The sequence below is a fragment of the Trachypithecus francoisi genome, unplaced genomic scaffold, assembly GCF_009764315.1.
Source record: "Trachypithecus francoisi isolate TF-2019V2 unplaced genomic scaffold, Tfra_2.0 Lachesis_group13, whole genome shotgun sequence".
Lineage (NCBI taxonomy): Eukaryota > Metazoa > Chordata > Mammalia > Primates > Cercopithecidae > Trachypithecus > Trachypithecus francoisi.
This window is the reverse complement of record NW_022681458.1, coordinates 65,263,292-65,277,355: the sequence shown is the minus strand read 5'-3', so window position 1 is coordinate 65,277,355 and position 14,064 is coordinate 65,263,292. Positions and strand designations below refer to the sequence as shown.

Sequence of the window (14,064 nt, the reverse complement as noted above, 5' to 3'; positions counted from 1 at the left end):
GCTTCTTTTCTCTCCAAGTACATGTCATTGAAAAATTTACCACGAGATTCCTAAAACCTGGGTCTTATGCTAAAGTGCACTCCTAGCAGTGCAGACAAAGGTAATGATTTAGAAAATCTCTCAGTGATGTAGATGAGAATGAGTGTTAGAGCAATTCCTGGGCAGCAGAAAAAGACTCCGGTACTTACATAATCCCAGTGTGCACACATGGCTTCTGCTACAATTCTTTTTTGTTAAAACTTACCTGGCTTTGCACAAGACCTCAAATGCGGTGAATTCTAGATAACACCTAATATTTATTCATGCCATTGTCAAGAGCATCTTTGCAGTTCTTGCCAAGGTCTGTCATTGAATATGTTGATCCAGCTGCATGGCAAAAACATAATACACAGTCATCATTTTACTCAGTCACCTACTCAATATTTTCGTCTATGATTAAATTAACTCATAAATATTACACTTTTAATGCGAGAAAGCCATGGTTCATCCAGCCAGTTGAATAGTTGTTTGTCCATTATCTAATGTTGCTGGGCACTCAGTCATTTCATTATGGAGTTTGAAATAATGAAAATCATTGCATTTACTTAACATGCACAATAAAGAGACCAGGATCCCTCCAAGAGCTCCTTTATTATACAGTGCAAGGCCATAGAAGAAATTTTGTAAGCAGCACAAAGAACTGTGGGGGCTGTGTTGGAAATGATTTTGGTGTATACAAGCAAATCTGCTCTAATTGTCTAAAGCCAAAGACAGAAATGCTGGCTCGATTTGCAGCTGGCACAATTTCTGGCTCAAGCAAGTAGAGTTGCAAATAAATACACACATCCTGATTTTGCTTATGCCTGATTCACTACCAGATTGTGCCCAGGACCCCTCTAGGCTATTTCCACGTACTATGGCATTTTTGAGACCTCTTCCTCTAAATATCCAAACCCAGTCTGGTTTTTTAAAGCAACCTACAGCAGGTCTTACACATTAATCTCCATAGTGTAAAGATTGAAGCTTGAGAACAAGAATCTGCCTTTGCCCTCCAACGCCAGCCCTAGTGACAATAGCATAATATGCATCCACATGGATACCCAGCCCTAGAGACAAGAGACACATTCCATAGGACCATTATGAAATCACCTCCTGAATGGAGTCTTTATAGCTGGCACTGCAGGGCAGTTATCTTTTCTAGAATTATATCCAAATTTTACTCAATCATTCTGGGAATAGCCTTGGTTAGCAATTGCTCATAATGTCAATGCTTTTGGAAACTTTTTACTGTCATTTTATTGTTTTTATTTCAAAAATAAAACTTAAAGGAGCTTGAAAAGTAGATTTTTAGATGATCACACAAAGGCCTGATTTCAGTAGTTTCAGTTCTGTGCATTTTACTTTATGTGCACCCACTGAAATTAGCCAAAATTAATCCATATTTGAACAAAGACTATGGATACAAATGAGCCCTAACTTCTGAGACTACTCAGTGCAGTGCACTAGCTGAAGCGTTTGGAATGCATTGGCCCTGGGAGGCGAGGAAGTTATAGCAAACAACATATGGGCTCTAAAATCTGAAACTATCCAAGACAGAACAAGAGAGCTATTTTCACTTTCCTTGTTCCATTTTTTTCCTCTAGAAGATGAATGATTTCTAATCACATTTTACTCTCATCTTTAGAGCTGGATCCTGAAAGAACCAGGTTGTTTTAAAATGGCTGGTGAGTTTGCAGGCCTGTCTGATGATTACCTCATGCATTTGTGTCATCTGCTTTCCTTGTTGTGTGAAAACACAATGAGGAAATGTGTAAGTCCACTGAATTGTTCCCGACTCTTTTATTCACCTTTCAGCGTGCTAGTTCCTTCCCTTGGCATTGATATCATTATGCATTTGAAAAAGATAAACTGTCACTTTAGGGCCTCTATTATGTGCAAGAATTGGCAGCAAATTTTACCACTGGGATTTGCTTATATCCTCTGTATGTTATTGTACTTCTTTGGCATTCAGTAAATTCCATGCACTCACTTCTTTGATGTTCATTCCAGCCCCTAAATGTGGAAACAATGACTAAAATTTTGGATCAAAGCATCCCATAGATGGCAAGCAACACAGCTCTCTGATAATTCACTAGAACAGAGAGTATCTCCCCTCCCCCACTAAATCTAGGCCAGTAGTCCTCCAAGAACAGCTCTGGCTTCCCCAGAGCTGCAAGGGCATGCGAGGAAGTTGAAGAAAACGACTCCAGGGTTTTAGTAAAAGGAAATAAACTAAACTGGATAGCTCTTTGAAAGCTCCCGGCCATTTCTAACTATAGGGAAAGCAAATCTTTTTTCCAATTCCTTCACCACGTTCTTTTTCCTGGTCCTGCTCTAACTAGCACTTGAACTGGGCCAGCCTTTTTTCAGCTTGGAAAAAGACCTATTTTCTCTATCATGTCAGCCTCACAAAATGGCCCCAGATTTTTTTTTTAAAATGAATCTTTAAAAGGAGAGTTAAAGGGTCCATGAACTGAGGAATTTTTTTAGTAATTGAAAAATCACAGAACTACCAAAATCTGAACTAGTAACTTTTGCAAACTGGAATTAACTGTCTGGAACACACTTTCAGTGTGTACTTGTGCTTTACTCCTGGGATGCCTGTGCAAATAATTACTTGATTCAATTTATTTCACAGGTCAACTTTGACTCATAAAAGTATTAAAGCAGGTAACCCCCCAGGGATGCCGGGAATACAGATGAGCAAATAGATATAAAACTGTTGTAAGCAATTGGCAGGGGTTGGGGGTGGGTATTTTATAAATCTAGGTTATTTATGGTTATGTTTTCACTTCACACCATTTAGTATCCAAAATGTGCTAGTTATAATTAATATGCAATGTTGAGAACTATTATAGGAGTACCATATTCCTTTTAAATATAGTGAAGAAAATAATTGTGTTTGAGGAATCTCATCCTGTGTAAATTAGAAGAATTCCCAGTAGAGTGGCATAATTGAAAATTGGGCTGACTGCACAGAATGGGGAAGAGTCATCTTAGCACGACAGTGCATGTTCCATCAAAAGGTAGCGCACCAAGGTGGCAACTGACAGCTCTTAAGTTTCAGATTCTCTCTCTAGAGAAGAAGTTTTTACTGCCCGACATATGCAATAGTGACATCCAGTGGTTGTAGAGATAATTACAAGTGTATCTTATCTTAAAATATATAGTGTTTTCTGTTAGAATCAAATATTCTGTGTTGTCTAATATTGTCTATATTTTGTATTTGGAAATATGCAAGTCAATAATTCAAGCTAGATACCAAGTGATGAAAAATGCACTCTGTTTATCTACTAAGCAAATTCCTAAGTCTTGTTATTGTTATCTTCTTGCCTTTTAATTTTACTAAAATTACAGTAAGTCTACTCTCCAAGGGTCTCTCTGGCCCTCCTAAGCACACCTGTATGTTTTTACAGGCATAAATGGGATGGTGTGCATACTACACAGACAGCAAAAATGGGAACTGCATTTTACCAGTAAATACTGGAGAAAGGGCATCTGTGATCCTGACATGTTCATTGCTGCAGAATTGCTCTAAGAAGTTCATTAAGATATTTTCTAAGTCATCGAAGAGAAATAAGGATTCAGAAAGAAGGAAGGAAGGAAAATAAAAGGAAAGAAAAGGAGGGAAAACAGAAGGAAAGGAGGAAGGAGGGAGGGAGGGAAGGAAAGAAGGAAGGGAAGAAGAAAAAAGAAGGAAGGAGGGAAGGAAGAAGGGAGGAAAAGGAAGGAAGGAGAGAAGAAAGATGACTACACATCGATCTTTATTAAGGCTTGGCAATGGAGATATTAGCCTCCTAAAGAAAGTATTGGTGGTTGTTTTTTTTTTTTTTTTTTTTAAAGATGGAATCTCACTCTGTCACCAGGCTGGAGTGCGTGGAGTATAGTGGCATGACTTCAGTTCATTGCAACCTCCGCCTTGTGGGTTGAAGGGATTCTCCTGTCTCAGCCTCCTGAGTAGCTAGTACTACAGGCATGTGCCACCACACCCAGCTAATTTTTTTGTATTTTTAGTATAGATGGGTTTCACCATGTTGGCCAGCATGGTCTCGATCTCTTGACCTCATGATCCACCCACTTCGGCCTCCCAAAGTGATGAGATTACAGGCATGAGCCACTGTGCCTGGCCAAGAAATTATTGTTTAAAATTGCACTTCAACTGCCAGGAAATTAAGGCAAAAATAAAATTTTTTCACTAAAAATAAATCCTGCTGGCACACCTGTAGTCCCAGCTACTCAGGAAGCTGAGGCAGGAGAATCAACCACTTGAACCCAGAACTTCAAGGCTGCAGTGAGATGTGATCACTCCACTGCATGCCAGCCTGGACAACAGAGTGAAACCTTGTCTCAAAAAATAAAAATAAAAAATTGAAAACAACTGCTACTACCAGAAAGTACCTCCACTTATAGGAACATGCGTCAAAAGCATCCCTGTCCTCCATGATGAGGAAGAAATTTAACAGAAGCCTGTGATGTCATATTGGCCTGTATGTCAATGCTGAGCACACCAGGTGACTGCACACCAACTTCCCAGAAGCCACACCAGATAGACTGTCATCTGTGTCAGGCTGTTCCTTAACCTTAGAATCCCTAACTGTTGGAGGGTTTCTTCCCTCAATCACTTGCCTTTTTGAAGCTGGAAACCATCATTCTCAGCAAACTAACACAGGACCAGAAAACCAAGAACCACGTGTTCTCACTTATAAGTGGGAGCTGAACAATGAAAACACATGGACACAGGGAGGGGAACATCGCACACCAGGGTCTGTCGGGTGGATGGGGGACTAGGGAAGGGATAGCATTAGGAGAAATACCTAATGTAGGTGATAGGTTGATGAGAGCAACAAACCACCATGGCACGTGTATACCTAGGTAACAAACTACACATTCTGCACATGTACCCCATAGCTTAAATAAACAAATATTCTCAGAATGGGAAGAACTTAGAGGCACCCTCTTCCATTTCTTCCTTGCTGGAGGAGAAGAAAAAAACAACAAAACAAATAAACAAAACATCAACTCCAACAGAAGGTATTAAAATCGATATGTAACTCCATAAACACACACACACACACACACACACAGAAAATGTGTTGGATTGGTAGAGCATGTGTGCATGAGACCTGTTATTTGCATTAAGCAAAGCGCCCTAGGACAAAGAGAAAGGAATAGCCTCCTTTCACTCTGAGAAATGATTCCCATTTGTGTCAGTGAGAGTTAGGGGAGAGGTGCCCTGAGACAGAGCAGGTGAGCCGGCAGCCTTTAACCAGGTTGGTTTGCTTTTACAAGGGCTTTGAACTGCAAGCTAGCTTATGCAGATACTAAAGTCAAAGAATGCCGCCCTCCTATACACACTGCTCTCAGACTACCTTCCCTCGGAGATTGCTCTGGCTTCTTGCTTCTCTTAGTCATTTTCACAGCAGGACTTTATTGGGATATATGGAAGATTAGCATGCCAGGGTCTCACCTCTCCCTTTAATTCTGCAGGAGTCTGGCTGGGCTAACTGTTATCTTATGCTCTCTGGAACTCTGGCTGGCTGATTTCTGAAGTCGAGCTGGAGCCCATCTAGAGGGAAGGTGAAACTTCCCCTCAGCATGCAGGGCCTTCTGCACCCACACTGCCACAGCCACCGCATTACCAGCTCCTGCCAGTCTGAGGAGCAAGAGGCTGGCATGAAGAATCAGTTCCATTCTTTCCTCCCTAAATTTAGAAAAAGCCTGTTTTGCAAAGCTTTCTTCAGTGTTTCAAGACAAAAAAAAAATCAAGCAGTTGCACAACATGCATATCTTCTCCTGGCCTGCAGCTCCAAGTATAGTTTTACTATGGTATATAATCTAATAATCCATTTAATTTCTTTAGAGAGATGTTATATATACAGGTGGCATTTGGATGGAATCACATGCCATAAACCTGTCTGCTCCTATCCAGGTTCAGAATACAGAAGAAGAATCTGTTTTACAGGCCTTCTAGAATTTTTACATGGTCAATTGGCTGGTTTTTGTATTCTGGAACATATGAGAGCATCTGCAGGGAAAAATATATATAAATCCTATAAAATGGTGGCAGGACTTCTGATTTAGAGATAGTGCTGGTTTGAATTTTCACAAAAATATTTAGCTATAGGACAATGTATTAGGCGTATTCTTAAAGGTAAATAACTGCAGCCAATAAAAGTTCGGCCTAGAAAGGGTCCTATCTTCTACTAGTTTTCTGCACCGAGAATTACTACCAGTATAATCATGGCTCCCTGCACACTAATATTTCCTCTGATACAGTATGATCAATGTTGTGGAAAAACATTTATTATATTTCTTCTAGCTACTTAAAGGCATTACTGAATTATGGGCATCACAAAACGAATCCACTGTGCATTTTTTCTTTATGTGACGTTTTTACAATCTTCATTTTCTGCTTTGCAGCCACTGAGCTATAGAGATCCACACTTCGTCCCTCTTACAACTGCCACTGGGGCCACCCTCTCCTTTCTGCTTTATTACGTCTGAAATGCACTTCATATGATAACATTCCTTTTCATTCTATACTGGACTCTCATTTGAAAGGAAGAAGTTATGAAAGAAATTAAACAATCAGTGTTGTTAATAACAGTTCTTCATCTCCTTACTTAACGAAGGTTATGAAGTTTAGACTGAGAAAAGGACAAGGGGAGGAGATGGTATTTTACAGATCATTCCAGAAGAGCTGATGAACTCTGAATGGGTGTGGGTTTTGCAGTTTTGACATTTAACGATTTTATTAACATCTTTGCTTCTTATGCACCTTAAATCCACAGGATATGCAGCTGGGAGCGAGTGTCCAGCCAACAGCCCGTGTCTCAGGCCCTGCCAGGGGATGAATCAATTAGCAAGAGAAGCAATGATGCAAATACTCCGAGGTCACTTGGGATGCTGTTTGCCTTTTTGATAGAGAAAGCACGCCATAAATAACATCACACCTCAGGAAATCATTCCAGGAGGCCTCGATGCCAGCAGGGCTGCTGCCGGGGATGGAAGGAATCGTTTGCTCATTGTGTGTATTTCCCCCAGCTCAGTCAATGGGAGATTTGTAGTAAAATCAAAGTATTTAAAAGGAGGACAGTTGTGGTAACAGAGGCATGTTTAGTAATTTTTTTAGTACCAGAACCTGTGATTTATGACCCAGAGTTACAGCCAACTTTATTACAAAAATGACTTCACCCATAATAACCTTATTCAGGGCCCTCTGGAGAATGATGTAGTACCCAACAGCATTATAATCTAGCAACTATTCAAACACAGTTCCCGCCTCCGCCTCATTTCCAACCAACCCCTCAGAAGCAGGCTTCCCCCTTTACCTGCTGGGAGAAGTGGGGTCCTGGGCAAGGCTTTGTGCTCTGTGTGTGGGAGTTTGCCTGGATCAAGCATTTATACTAAGCCAGGATAGAAAGCCGCCTCCTGGGGTCTCAGTCATATCTTGTCCAACCTTGTGCCCTGAGGAGTAATGAGCAGAAGACACCCACTCACCCTTCATTTCCTCTCTGTGCTAAAACTTCTTCCTTCCCTGTGTTCCCCCACTTCTCCAGGGCTCAGATCCCCATCACCTGAAAGGAGCTCCAGTAAGCTCCCTGACATTTTTAATTGCCATGGTAACTGAGGGCTGCTCTAAAACCGCCAGGGCTGGGTGTCCAAGCAGGGTCCCCTGGGCGTACCGGGATCTAGGAACTAGCCCTCCATCTTATTAAATTCCAGTGTCAGTTCCTAGCAATTGTTTTAAATTTACACCCTCAGAGTGGCTTAGTGGGATTACATGTCCATTTGCATTAGAACAGGTTTCTGTCATTAAACTGTCATACAATAAGCTTCCTTGGGACAAATTAATGAGCTCTAAATATCATCAAGTAGAAGTTCACTTCAAGACAGGGCAACAAGGAGGGGGGCGGAAGGAAGTGGCTGCTCAGAATCTCATGGCCCAGGAGAACGATAAGTGCCAAGTAAAGAAGGGTCTTGTCCCGTTTCTTCACTGTACGATAAGTGGTCCTGATTTAGAGTCAACCGGGGAGATTTGGCGATATTCTCCCTATTCGCCAAAATCCTATAGCTCATCTTCTCTTGTGCCCTCTTCCAAATATGACTTTACCCTTGACTTTGCTGAAATTTGCTGATGAAACACTGGCCTCTTGTCTCAGTGACAGTGTCTCAGCCTCATTTTCTTTGTCCTGTTGTTCCTCTGTCCCTGAGGAACTTGTGTGCATCCGCGTGGCCTGGGAACAACATGCACACAACGCAGCACCATGTGTGGCTTGAACGAGTGCTCCCTAACTTTGTTAGTTCCCACACACTTTGCTAAAATGCATGTATGATTGCTACTGAACTGTCTGGTCCTCAGACCTTATCAGGACCCTGGAACAGGAGTCCTGATCAGGACCACCTTTCCTAGTCATCAGGAGCAGAATAGGAACAGGGAACAGTTTCGCTTTTAAAACTGAATTTGTCCTGCTCACAAGAAACACCAGAGCTTGTCCTCACAAATAATATGTGTGTCTAAGTAGAAATTTTTCATTAAAACCAAATAAACCCCCAAACCTTCCCTTATGTAGAGGAGATAAGAATGGCTGCTAGAGAGACTTCTTGATCCACAGAGGCTGTGATCTCATTTCTGTGTAGCCTTAACAGGGGATAGTAATGTGTGATTGAGACACTGCTATATTTAGGAATGACAAGATGAGCATTATTAATAGCTTAATTGACATTAAGGCAATTACCCCTACCCTTATTACAGTTTGTAGAATTACACAGAAAATATTGGCTGGGGCCTTTTTTTCCCTAGAGCTACCCAAGGATACAGCATTTTATTTCATGCCAGATCCCGGCTTTGACATTAGATACTTAGCCATAGAATGATTCCAGTAAATCATTATAAATGCATTATAATAAAGATGTTATGAGCTATCAGATATTAACCCCCAACCCCTAAAGAGAGATAAATAGTCCAGTTGCATGATTCCCACTTTTGTTTCATAAGAAATAAGCTTTTGCAAAGAGCAACTGACTAATGAATTATAAAATGGTGTGTTGAGCTCAGATAATTAAACAATGCATTTTAGTGTCTAGTGCAGGATGAACACTAAATCATACACAAATAAAAAAGGTAAAAATCTGAGCCCCAAGCCTAACTCCTATTTTTGAATAACATTAAGGTTGGTCTACAGTCCAGAAATGCTTCAACTATTTTATCTGATTAGAGGGGCATATCAAGTATAAGATCAAGGCACAGTAGGTAAACTAAACCAAGAGTCAGAACAAAAACTGTGAAGGTGCTAATTTCAGATAAGCCCTCAAGGTTATTTTAATGGAGATTTTACATGGAGATTGCTTTTCCCCCCAAAGTGTTAATGGGGCAAAAGTCTAGAAGGACCTGGAAGTTTTCAAGTTTCCTTATACTTTATGTTTTCTTTGAACTCATAATAAAGCATAATAGTGGGAACAGGATCTATGGTATTGGTGGTGGTCTTAGCCTTATAGTGTTGGAAAGACAAAGGCACATCCTAAAATCTTCTCTAGGTTGTGGAGGTGCAGGGATGAGGAGGGGTTGGTTTGGGTTTCAACCATTATCCTCAGGTGGTGTTATCACACCCAGCAACAATTCATCTAGTGGTCAACCATGGATCACCATGACATTTTCACCAGCGGTCCCCCGACCGGGCTGGTTTGCCATTGGCTGCCATTTCCTGGCATGTCGTAGATTTGCTGCGTGATTTGAAGCCATGCTTCAGCACATCCTGAATATGTTCTTTAGTCTTCCAACATCTCAAAGACATGGTGACTGCCTCAAGGTAGTCTCCTATTTCTTCGTCAAATAGCACATCATTAAGGACTGTGTGGCCAAAATTACAGATGGTCTTGGACTCTGTATGGGCAATGACCACCTGTGCTGGTAACCAAGGCCTCCCTGGAACACCTGGGAACATACCATGCAGCCAGTCCTCTCCTGTGCTCCAGTCAAGCTGAACCACACAGCCCGATCCTCCCTCCACTTCCCTAGCTCCATGTGTTAGCCACTGCAGGTTAATTGATCTAAGGCTTATTTTCTTCAAATATAAAATGAAGATAATAATGCCTACCCATAGGGTTGTGTGAACATTAAATGAGATCAGTTATGTAAAGATCTATCTATGCAGTGCCTTTTACACAGTATGTCCACAAATAAATGTTACCTGTTTCATTTTAGTTATCTATGTTTAGCTATCTTTGTGTTTTTCCTATCCTGCTTCTTCTTGCTCCACTATACTTTTACATCCTAATTCTCTCATACACACACACTTTGCTGTGTGTAGCACAGTGCTTTGCTTGTGGTGCACACTCTACATGATTGCTACCCTGAACAATATTAATGACGGCAGTTACTAGTAACAGTTAATGTTTTCTGACCACCTACATGAGCCAGGCACTATGCTAAGTATCATCACTTCCTTTAATTCTCACAGGCATATGAGACAAATACTATTTTAAGCCTCATCTATGGGAAATTAAAGATTAACGATGTTCTATAACTTGCCCAAGGTCACACAAGCTCTTAAATGGATTGTCAAGATCCAAACTCAGAACTGGTCTGGATTTGAAATCTCAGTTCTTAATTGGCACTGTGTCAGGCTGATTTTGTTAGCTTTTTCCTCTTTTAGACTAGGCCCTAAGGGGTCATAAGCATGTACTCACTCTTAGATGAGTGACCCTACGATCTTGTGTTCTGAAGTTCCAGGAAGTCCAGAAGTGTATGCTAACTCTAGTTTATAGCTGTGCAAAAGTCACTTGTCTAAAAACTTCAGGGACATTATGTAAAACCATCCAAAGAAAAAACCTTATTGCACACCCCATAAAGTTAATTTCACTTTGAAAGCATGTGTTTGAGGGAGGAGATGCACTTGGCTATGAATTCAGGTTGGTGGCCACAATATATGGAGCTGTGCTGTCATCCTTGACACCCTGGCTTACTGGCAGCCTCACTCCAACACACTGTCACAGGCGACGGATGGCCTCCCGGTATTGACTCAGAACACTGAAGCCTCCTAATGGTCCAAGTCTCACAAACCACATGCCTCCCTTAATTAAAAAAGTAAATTAAAAGGAATATTTCAACTTAGGGATGAATTATCTTAGTAATTTAAGATTGACATTTTATTGGATAAAAGGACATGCATGAGTTTATTTTAAAATACTGCCTTCATGAACAAGAAACCACAGAAAAGATTATCCTGAGGTTGCAAGGGGTTTGTAGAACCAGAGACACCCTCGCAAAATAGCCACTGGAAGGGCTAGGTGTGAGAGGCCAGTTGCTGCAAATCACAGGTCAGCCACTTCTACACTTGTCCTTCAAGCATATCAACTGGACACTTGGAGTTTTCTATAGTCTTCATTTCAAACTTGATCATCCTGAGTGCTGTGGTGGACACTACTAGTGCCACAAAGAGTCCAGCACCCCCTCCTTCCAGGTATATAAAGGCTGCACTGCTGGGCTCCTTTGCAGTTGGACAGGCCATGTAATTTGTCTGTTGTTGTGAAGAGTTACTATGTTTTACTTCTAAGCCAAAGCATTTGATTGTCAATGTAATACCCTCCAGCTCTCTCCTTCCCTGCAGAAGTGATCTTGGAAGCATGTGTTGAGATGACAGAGTTCCCAATAGCCTAGATTCCTGAATGACTTAGTGGAGCTGAGTCCTCCACAGGTCCATGTTGAACATGCAGAATCAGTGAGAATAAAACTTTTGCTGGATTAAGTCACTGATGTTTGGAGACTGTTCATTACCACAACAAAATGCAGCCAAATCCTGACTAATCGAGGAACTAACCTTTTGTTCAGAAAATACAGCCCTTCTTTCTAAGTCATAAACCCACATTCTCTTTCCAATAGCTTATTACATGATTTGTATATTTTCCATCCTTTTGGTATACTCTCAGATGCCTAAAATTACCACAGTGACCTTGGATTGGACAAGGTAGTTGTCTTTTAGCCATTGATAAATATTGCTACTGTGGAATGAGGGAAACAGAAGAAGACAAGGTTGGCCTTTCGAACATATGGCATCATGTAACAATGAAAAAGAGGAAAAATACAGAAAAAGGAGAAAAAGAACAAGAGAAAAATGAAAAATAAGTCTATAAGAGAAAAGTAGAGAAAACGAAACAATAGAAATGCTGGGCAATTTGTTTCAGGTTCACTATAACCAACTGCTTGTTGTTGGGTTCCACTCCAGAAGGCATCTCTCAGGATGTCTTTGACCCTCAGCACCTTTTTGTGTATGTGCATAGCATACTAAGGTGCTCAAGAAAGGTTGATTGAGAGGGTAAATAAAGGAATAAATTTCCATTTTATAATCTTGGAAGCATATATTACTTTAAACGGCCTATGACTATGAATGGGCATTCCACTGCACATTGAAAGGCAGAACAACAAATGAGAAGGGAACTAGAAATAAATGAGTTTGAATAGCTCTTCATAACCTTTAAACCTGAGTCCTTGCAAAGAGCAACTATGAGGTCAGAGCAATAATTCTTTGTCCTAAAAACAGGACACCACTGATAACTCAGAGTCGTCTGTTGAAGAAAGTGTTTCAAATAAACTAGTTAGCAATGCCCTTGTTTTGTTTGCCTCTGGATGGGAAGAACTAGGAGTGCAATCAGCACCGAGGTGTCTATAGCCTTGATGTGGTGGGAGAGGAAAGTAGGGGAACTGAATAATTTATTTTTTCAAAACCTTGAATGGAACGAGAAATACCAATATTTTATCCATAAGGATAAAAAGGAAGAGTTTTGAGTCATTCTGCTGATACCAACTGGGAAGCTCCAGTAGAATATTCCCCTGGTGATGAAGTAATTCACTTTTTCTGAGATTAACAAACATTCTCTAGTAAGGCTGTTCCTCATTCAAGGTTGCTCACAGGTAAGTTAATAAAAGGCAGATTCTAAGAATTCAGAAGGAAGTTTGCCTTTCCACTGGGAGAAAGCATGCATTCAGGGTCTCTAGTCTGTGAGTTTGTGTGTGTGCGCACGTGCATCCTATGCACAGCTCAGATGTCCAGGACTTGAGATGAGAATGGAAAGCATCAAATAAGAAGAAAGCTGCCACACAGTAGGCTGAAGGAGCATGACTACAACCTTCAGGCTGAAAAAAGGTAACTGCATGCTGGCATGTATCCTTGTGGATATGTGGAAACACAACAAAAGTATTGGTCCATCCTGGCTGCAGTTTTAAAGGAAAGGAACATCTCCTGGCATGAACATCTCTTGGAGATGAATGCACTATACATGCAAATTCAGATCTATCATCTTCCACCAGTCACCCCAAGCTATAGTCCCCTTCCATTCCTTATCAAAGGAATAAGCATCTTTCTTGTTTCCCAGGCTTCACTCCTCAAAATCATGAGCTTTTCTTCCCTACCTTTCCCTTCATTCGAACTTTTTCCCTTCAAAATGTTTATTGAATTCTTCTTATCCTCTCCCTGCCTGGGGATTTATCTAGTCTACTTAATTCTAGATTGTTGCCTTTCTATAGGAAATATAAAACACACAAATAATGAAATACCCATAATCCAAGGCAGAAATCATGAGTGTTATAGGAACAATGGCCTCAAGAGCTAGATTGCCCAGGTACTTCATATTTCCTACAATTTTGCTATTTAAAAAAAAATCAATTTGAAAAATTCATTATGTTGAAGAATAAAAACGTTTAAATATTACCTGATTTTTTTTTCTCATTTCTTTTTTTCCCTTTTTACCTTCCTCCTTCCCATGCAAGAAGCTGAACATGTTTCTGCTATTTAACTCAAGGAAGGAATAAGACAGTATTAAAGAGAAGAATTCTTTTCCTGACTTGCATGTTTCCAAAGTCGAGCCCCTCAGAGATGTGAAGACTTAAGGCAGAGGCAAAAGATTTGGGAAAAAATAATGTGAATTTAAGGTAGGCTTTCCCTTCTACCTCTTACCAAAGAAAAGATTTGCAGGATTGATGGAAGTGGATATTTGGAAGGAAGCAATGGGAACAAAGATGTTGGTGGGCGTAGGTCCCCAAAAATAAGG

The 14,064-nt window shown here is 40.6% G+C and overlaps 1 long non-coding RNA gene across 1 annotated transcript in view; it reads left to right on the top strand.

Moving 5' to 3' along the window:
* LOC117094814 overlaps window positions 1-11,769 on the top strand; it is a 176,321-nt gene extending 164,552 nt beyond the window's left edge. The window contains exons 9-10 of the long non-coding RNA XR_004441686.1: window positions 5,506-5,595; window positions 6,810-11,769. This is a non-coding gene — a long non-coding RNA (uncharacterized LOC117094814). The remainder of the gene's footprint in view (window positions 1-5,505; window positions 5,596-6,809) is intronic.
* The last annotated feature ends 2,295 nt before the right edge of the window (window positions 11,770-14,064 follow it).